The following is a 9,568-nucleotide window of genomic DNA, read 5'->3' on the forward strand; positions in this document are numbered from 1 at the left end:
ACATGGAAATTTTTCCTTAGTATTTCCTCGACCCCCTTTAACAGTACGGTGTTTCCTATGACTCAAGAAAGATAAAATGAAACTATGAAAACAAAAGTCTTCATGCTTCATGTTCCTCGAATGAATACCAAGTCTTCAGGATTGCACCAATTTCTTCACTTTCAAAGTCTTCAGAAATCCAAAGTCTTCAGTCGAAGAACTTCATTTTTAGGGGTCGACTTTCTCTGTAAATATCAAACTCCTCATAGACTTATGGACCTGTGTACAGTCATAAACACATTAGTCCCTTAACCTATAAGTCTTCAATACACCAAAATCACTAAGAGGCACTAGATGCACTTACAAATCCCATTTCAGGTGTTTGTTTGGAAAAAATTCCTATTAAATTCTCGATAGTGAATCGATTTGATAGATCAGATACCCTGGTCCTTATGGACTAACAGAAAAGGTACAATGTCGGAGATGATTCTATGAGATCCCTTGGTAGGGTGTTCCGGCGTAGCAATTAGGTCAGAGGGAAACAAGAGACCAAGTTACCTAGGTTTCGGGCCCTCGAGAACAGATAATACCCTACTCCTGCTTGTGCATATTGTGGTTGGGGTGTACAAAGTACATGTACAAACCAAAGCATCTATCTATCGACTACGTCGGCTTCGGCTTATATAACATACAAGGGCCCCTAGGGTTACACAACCTAGTCATCTACGTCGGTGGAGGGGAATCCTCCACGGTTTTGGCTTCTTTATCTTGGACAACAATGCTTGCAGAGTCATCTCCTACGAGGCCCGTGGGCCGGACTGATGGCCTAGGGCGGAACCGACATAAGGGGCCTTGGGCCAGCCTACTCGGCCTGGCAACCGACAAGGTGAGCCACCCTTAGGTCGTAACACCGTCATACAAGATGTGAATTCAATGTGGGGCATAAGGTGTTGACCCTTTTGTTTCAAGGGGAGGGGGTTAAGCCATAATATTGTTATTCCCATCCTTATTGTGATCTGACCCTGTTCCCCGACCAGTTTGCTTGCTCACTAGAAGAGTCAAGTGAGAGTAGCTAACTTAGGAGGAAAAGGACATGAGATGCTACTAGTTAAAATTCCATCCAGTAAAATGGAAGAATTATACCATTTCTAAAATGATAGATAGGGATATAGTGAATAAAGCCATCTCAGCCATGGTAAAAGGAGTATTCCCCAACCCGGAGCTACTTTCCCATATTCTGAATTCAAGAGTTCCAATGTACGAGGTCCTACCATTGTTTGACGCAATCATCATCAAAACATGTGTTTGATTGCGGTTCAGAAGGAAGACTAACTACATGACTTGCATGTAACTATTCACAGTCAAAGGTTGAGCCAAACATTGTAGTCCTCAAACATTAAAAAATATTTCGGATAATCCTCATGATTACTTTTTTCCCCAAACGAAACAAAAAATAAAAACCATCTATGTTTTTGTCAAAGCTTGCTAACTTCGTGCAAAGAGTTGATGTACATTTGCTCATGAGACAATGCTAGGTGAGACATAGGTTGATGGGTGCAGGTTTAATGTCGTGTGGGAAGGGAGGGGTGGAGGGGGGAGGGTGCCAGTGCAAGAGTGTGAGGGGATTGGTTGGATGCCGGAGGCGGTGGCTTGACGAAGGAGGCAATTTGGGCAAGGTGCGGCAAGTGGTAGTGACAATGAGTCGGCCGGTGGTGGTGGATGGGTCAAGGTACGAGGGGCAGCGGATCCATATAACTTCTAGGGTGTATGACTTTACATCAAAAAGGGGAATTTGGTAAACAACAAACGTCAAATTTTTAAGTGGGGCAAAAAAATGTTTTTATGACAAATTATGTTGTCGCAAGGATGATATTTTTCTTTATAAGTATGGCAAATTGCACCACTGTGACACTCCTGCACGACCCAGTTGGCCAGCATCCCTAGCTTGATTCCCTCTCACTAGCCCCAGTCCCAGTTACCAACAAACTTGAAAAGATGGCTTTTTACATTTTACTAGTAAATGCGCACGTGCAACGCACGTGTAATTTTAATCCGGCTTGAAGATATACGTGAATTTTCTGTAGAAAAGTAGCACCAAAAGTATCGGAAATACAATTCGGCTCCCGGGAGCACGTGCTCCTACCTGTGGAAAATGAATTTTGAAATATCAAAAAAATCTCAACAAAATTTGTATGTGTTCTTTGCAAAATCCAAATCTGCCTGAAAATATAGGCAGAAAGGTAAAGCATTTTGGCCTGTGCAAAAAAAAAAAACAAATTGAACATCAATTGTTACACCAAAATGTCACACCCAAATTTGTTTTTTTTTTCACCGACGAAAAGATGTTCCTCCGTTTTGCATGAAAATCGTCAAGCATGTTTGTGACACTAACATGAACATTTATGAAAAATTCCAGATTTTTTTAAAAAAATACTATTTTTTGATTTTTTGAAGGAAACTATTTTTTGATTTTATTGTTCATGTGGGTGCATGTGCACCCGAGAGCCAAAACGCCTCCTCCCAAAAGTATTTGTGTGTCTAACACCACCAGCTGGTTCCTACAAATGAGTTAAAATTGTACTAAATCCGACGTAATTAATGATACAGGCAAGTAACCAAGGGAGGGGGCAAATACCTTGTCCTCAAGCCGGTAAAAGAAAATTCCAAAAATCAAAGCGCAATTTATTCAAATCAGCTCAACTGATCAACTACCTAGCTACTACCAAAAGTTCCATATCACTGTGTAATATAGTCGTTTCATAGCGCATCATCCAGGAGATGCCACTAATTCCACAGCCATCGTCCCCTTCCACGGCGAACTAATTAGGCTAGTGCTACATAGGATACGTTTCAGATCAAATCTAAACATGCTATAATAAAACCTGAGCACACCTCCAGTCAATCAAATAAATATACTACCCAAGTAAGCTTATAGAGCAGTTGTGCATAAAGCAAAATATTCCACGGAAAGAGATGAAGGGTGAAAAAGGATGGACCTCGATGTAGCCGTTCTGGTTGGGGTCGAGCTCCTCCATGATCAACACCATGTACTCCTCGACGCACTCGAGGATCTTGGTGCCCTGATGGCCGGCCAGGAGGTCTATTAGGAGGCGGCGTCCCGCCGGGCGGCCAGGCGGTACAGGAGGAGGCGATGGGTGAGGGCGTTCTTGAAGGTGTGATGGGGGCGACAGCGGGAAGGTGCGATGGGCGGAGGCGGTTGGGGCGGAGAGAGGCAGCGTCGTGCGTGCGGCAGTTCCCCTTTTTTTTCGTAGGAAAGGAAGGGGATCAGAAGAAAGACGTTTAACGCTAAACATGTTTAGTACTCACCATTAAAACAATAATGACTGTTGGATTAACACGAATGGATAGTCCAGATTTATTGGATCTGCCTCTCTGGGCCTTTTTATATTGGTATAGATGTGCAAGATATTTTCTCACAACTAAAGGCTAAAGCATAATGACCCCATGCCGTGTTTGTGGCCGTGAAAAAAATGTACGAGTGCACGGTAAAATAATTTTCAATTTTCATCATTTCTTTAGCTGCTTTAGGTATTGTCACTGTGATAGGGAAAAACACTCTTGCTACTAGTACGTGATTTTATACTGTATACTATATAACATCGAAAAAAGAAACCACCCAAGTTTGAAATCGTGGGTACGCAACAGGAGAAGGTGACCGACGCCCACACCCACTGCATCACTCGAAACGATCGCGATGCGCCGCGGGTGGCTCCTTCTGGTCCTCATCTTACTCTGCCACAGTGACACGCTGTGCTGAGGCGGCAGTAGACACGTAGATATATCTCTCGAGATCAGCTGCGCACCGCGCGAGCTGTGGATTCAAATGCAGAATGCAACGAACCTACCAGATTTACCGAGTCAAACGTGATTAGCCTCTTGTTAACACGCAAACGGCTAGACCCGTAAAAAAAGCACGCAAACGGCTAGTGCAGCTCATAGTCAAGAGGGCACGTAGCCCAGCGCGGACGGTTGGTGGACTGACGCTGGCCTACCGCCGCACGCCTGCACTGCACACCAGGGAGGAGGCGAGTAGCCGGCGGCCTGGCCGCGGAAGGATCTTTCGCTAATCGCTACGACCTTGCATGCATGGAGAGGAACGGTGGCGGACGCGCCGCGACCATTGCGGTGCCGCTTATCGCCTTCGTCATCGCGGCAGCGGCCGTCGTGCTGCCGTCAACTGTCTCCGGAGGTGGAAGAACAGGGAGCCATAGCAGAGAGTACAGGTACCGGCACCAGGAGCACTTCGTGCGGCGCGTCCCGGGCGAGCCCCAGAAAGCGAGGCTGCTACCGGCGACTACTCAGGCCATCAACAAGAAGGTAATCTACTGCAGCACGCGTGCATGCACAACGTGTAGTGACGGTGATGAATTGTTCGCTAGCTAGGTAGGATCTGACATTGCGCTTATATATCGCGTAAGATACATACTGGGAGCACCCCAGCCTCCTCAGAGTTTAGCGATTCCTGACCGTCAGATCTGGTGGTTGATGCCTTTTGGGCCGTCCGATCTAGAGATGGAGAGACGCCGGCCGTCGGATAAAGACGTGACACCGTGGATTGAAACAGTGTGCGCCCCAGGCTGCCACCGCGCGTAATTCCTAGATTCCGCCGAGGATATTTTGCTCATTCCATATACGACTATAAATAAACAGCGGCTTCCGTGCTAAAACCTAGCCGCCGCCTCCTCTTCCCTCGCTCACTTTCACTCCTCCCGCAGCCGCCTCCCTCCGTCCCTCGCTCTCACCGCCGATCCCATCTCCCCTATCCTCCCCGTTCATCCCTAGCCCGGCGCCGGCGGCGGCGATCGCCGTTCCAATCTCCACGGCCCCTCCTTCTCCACCGTGGCCCGTTACTTCGTCAGCAACCTCTCGCCGGTCTGATTCGAGCCGCTCCGCGCCACCCCGGCCCCGACCCCCCTTCTTCCAAGCCGGCGCGGCCACCGTCGACGGCGAGGATCAATACCAGCCGCAGGAGGAGCAGGAGTGCGGCGGAAAGGAGGAGGATGATCAGGGGAGGTCGAGCCGCCATCCGCCGCTGGCCGTCGACACCTCCTGTTCGACCACACAGAGAGAGCACCAGACCGTCGTCCTTGCGTTCGTTCTCCTCCAGGAAGAAGACGACCCAAGGTGAGCCACCTTCGATCGATCTCGCAGGGTCAGCGGGGACTACAACCTGAGGCTCCATGGCGGCGGCTAGCGAGTTCATATCGCCCTCGACGAGAGGACAGGTACGCGCCCTGCTGTGTTCCATCCATCGATCCATCCTCCCACTCTTGTCGCCGCCTTCTGTTTCTCATCGCGCCTGCCTCTGTTTGCTTTTTTTGGGTGTATATTCAGGCTCCAGGTTTGCATCGCATGGCGTGTAGCTCCACGGCTTCTTCAGGGCCAGCATCAAGCTGCCCTCTGACTACGCCGCCGGCATCGTCGTCGCCTTCTACGTGAGTACATATATACCACACCCCTACACTGCATCTCGCTTTTTGCAAACGAACCAATATAATGCAGAGAGTGTGACGAGAGAATTACTGTTAACAGACTTTGGCGTCCGGTACATGTCGAACGGCGAGCTGGACTTGAGTTCCTTACAGGTACAATTTGCCTCTCCCTTGCAATATGACTAGGCTGGAGTTAGGGGTCATGGCTTCAGGTCAACAACACACGTCTTAGCTCTAACGTGATACAAGGCCCTGATAGATTGCAGATACACTCTAAAAATACCAAACTGTTGAATCGTGAGAAATTCATAGTATATGTGATTCTGTAGATTGTATTTATACGTATATGAAGCTTTTTGCAAAATAGAGCAGAAATAAAATAAAAGAGCTTTTTGTTTAGCTTAACAGAGAAAGACTAAAATACATTTTGTTTCTATCACAAGAATGGATGCAAGTGTCTTGTGCATTGGATTCCAAGGGGAAGTCACATCCAGAAAAAAAAACAAGAATCAAGTGTATGGTTGTGCAAAAAGTCAATAACAAAGAAACAAAGTATGCTAATGTTTGCTCTGATTTATATGATGACATTGCTTCTTGAAACTTAAGACCACTTTGTAATGTTTTGGACAAGCTTTTACCCAAGTGCAGTATTTGGTTTACTGTTTGCCTCAGTGTATCCAACTTTTCTGGTGGACCAAATGCCTAGCAACACCATGTAATATAGGAAGGAAAGAAAATTTAGTATACGACATAGTGTTGGCATTTTTCATATGGTGAAGTTTTGATTTTGTACTTAATCTAAAACATTAGTGCTATGTTTTACTTTGTTGGTAACCTGTCAATTTGTACGCTTCCTGCCCTTCTCATTTTCAATGGAACTTAATAATATCATCTCATTAATTTTGTCCCTTGTTATTTTATATCATATGAAAGTTGTTTACACATCGGTATCTTTTTGCAGAAAGGACTGCATACATTGGACACTTGACTGGAGGTTTAATTCATTTGATATTGTCTTCACTAACTGTGAGTGAGTTTACATTTATCTATCATTACAAAATGCTTTCTTCTGTTCTTCCAGTCTGCATGTTTTGTGACCTTACAACTTCTCCATGATGGCAATATATCTGCTTATGACTATTCTAATTGTTCTCATGGTTGCTTTCCCTTTTGATGACTCATATGCATGATATGTCTTATCCTTAAACTTCTTATCACATTTTGTTTTACTTCGCCGTTGCATCTAGGAATTTTTTGTGTAAACAGATCTACCATTGGTATATATGTTGAAGTAGTAACTTTAAACCTCCCCGCAATACCAAACAATAGTTACTTTAAACCATATGCAAGCCCATTTTACATGAAATTTTCTGGTTTTATCACATTGCATTGTCCACCGATGAATAGAATCTATACAGACTACTGTATGAATATCATCACCTTTTTAAAAGTTGATTTGCCTTCAGTGGTATGTACTACTATTTTCTTCGACATATAACAATGGATAGAATGTGCACATCTGTGTTTCTATAGTTATTTGCCCTTCATAAAAATTTTCTACCCGCTTAATGATTGTCGTTCAGAATTTAGATGTTTTTTTGGATGAAAGATGATGTTTCATTCTTTTAGTAGTCCACTGGATAGTCCAAAATCTGTTTTACATAGTTAATTATTCGTTGGTAACTCAGAAGTGGTTGTTCATAACTAACCGTGCATGGATGTTTAGTTATGTACCTTGAACTTTATTGTAGTCTGCAAGAAGTTTCCTACTGTTCCACTCCTCGTTTGTGCATCTTATCAGTAGATGCTTATTTATTTAATCATCTCGATTATTTGATCAGCTGACGGTTCAATTCCACTTTGATGCTTGAATGTCTCGAAAAGAAGGTAAAGATGGATATATGCACCCTGTTGAAGTTACAATTGTTTTTTCTTACTTCTATAGTTGTATTCAGTTTCTAAAGGCCTTTCAAGCTTTCTATTCTTACGGATATCTGCATTTCCGTACATTTTCTCAAGTTGTGGATTTGGAGTGACCAGTATGATTGGGTTCTCCATTAGACATTATCTACAGTCTCCCCGACATTTCTTATTTCATATGCAAGCAGCTAACCAATGTAACATGATTATGTTTTGAGTGTAGCTCTACTTTTTCAAGGATGTTGTTCATAGCTATAATGTTTTTTTAAGTATCACATTTTACGGATGACTGTACCTATAATGTTGTTCATATAAGATACAGGGCAAAGTATTTGTGCAACCTCTGTCCCTGTCCAACGTGTTGTGCGTTGTAGGAGGAGCAAGCGGACCCCGGTCTGGTATCAAGCCGAGGTGAGCCCCTCCTTCCCATGCATCCTTTTTGTTTGGGAGATGCCGCCTTTTCTTGACTTGGCCTGTTGTCATGCGTGCAGCCATGTCCAGGTTGGAGCGGTGATGGCAGCTGCAGCGGGACGGACGACGCCGGCAACAAGCACAGTTCCTCATCTTTGTCTCCGACGAAAAGGATCATCTGGTGACAAAACACCTCCTCCTTCTCTTCTCTGTGTGTGCTCCTCCCATTGATGATAAACAGACAGAAGTTGTTTCAGGACAGGGTATCTTGCTCTGAAACAGACTATGTAGTCTATACTGTATGTGCCATTAAAACTGTTTATTGTTATTGCAACTGAAGCTGCACAAAAGGGCTTTCAGTTGTTTATACATTACTCAGCCTCCAGTCTCATTATGTACAAATGACTTGATCTAATTATTATGAAAGACCTGTGGGGTGTGTTGCTTTCTGTATAAATAACTTGCTATAATTGTAGGTTTTGTTCTATTTCTTTTTTTTAAACTTGATGTGTCAAGCTTTGAGCTACTATACTATTTTGGATCATGCCTTGGCCGGGCAACGCGCGCCTGTAAATTTTTATTTATTGAAATTACTTTAGGTGATTGGTTGATGCACAGTCCTGAGCAAACAAACCTTACTCATCCCCTTCTCTGTAAATCATTGTATGCAGGTTGTTGGCACATCTTCTAACAAAGTCACCTCCTGTGATCCTTTTGTCGACAAGCAGCTAGACCCAAGATTAGTCTCTGAAGATGTCTGTTCATAATTTATTATTCTCTAAGTTCCACATGATTAGTCTCCAGAAAAAGCATGGCCGCCGGCACAAAATGGACGAAGAAGAGGTGAGCTGCCGCAGCATCGAAGCTCTCGCACCGCTGCTCCCGTCGAGCTCGCGCGTGCGCCGGATCTGATGGCCAACACAGCCCGTCTGTCTGCCGGCACCTCCAAGCAAGGCCTACAACAGCAGGTGAGCCCCCTACTCTGCAATTTTTCTTCACATCCTTTGAAACGCATTGAAAGATCGCTGAAATTTATATGTGCTCTGTTGTCCTGAAAAATAATGTTATCTAGAAAGATGGCTCTGTCCAAAAGATCACCGAGATCCTAGATGCGGGAAATATGACCACCCCTCGCTTTAGTTTCAACAAGGCGTCAATTTACAGATGTGTCTAAATTTTTCTACATCATTGAACTAGAACTGTTTGGGAGATCAACCAGAAAATTGTTGTTGACATGGCTGTCGATCGTGGCTGCTACATGGATCAAAGCCAGAGCCTTAATATCAACATGGATTTGTATAACTTCACTGCACTTCCACGCCTGGTCCATGGTTTGCCTGTCGATTTAGATACTGTTTTAGCACTATGTGATTTTACTAAAAATTTAGCAGTCAGTGTTAAACAGGTCGTTACATCGCCACGCTTGAGCGAGTCACATGACAAGGCGTTCAATCAAAGCTCTCTCTATATGTGGTCTACTATAAAATATATTACTATACCATAATAGAATCAAATAGATTGGTTATCCTGTGTTATAATTATGCCGTGCTTTTAGTATATTGTAAATCTTGCTTTGTACCGAATCTTTATGCAAATCGATTATCCTGGGCTACCACTGTGCCATTCTCTTGGAATGTAATGAATCTTGGTGCAAATCAGTTATCCTGTCAAATCTTGATGCTTTTTTACTTAACCACTATTATTATAAATATTTTACTATGCACTGTATTTTGATGCATTCTGTTGAACCAGCTCCTTCTATGAGAGACGCTTGACCATTGCCTTACACAGGCACTACGCGTTGC

Source organism: Triticum aestivum, chromosome 6A, assembly GCF_018294505.1.
Source record: "Triticum aestivum cultivar Chinese Spring chromosome 6A, IWGSC CS RefSeq v2.1, whole genome shotgun sequence".
NCBI lineage: Eukaryota > Viridiplantae > Streptophyta > Magnoliopsida > Poales > Poaceae > Triticum > Triticum aestivum.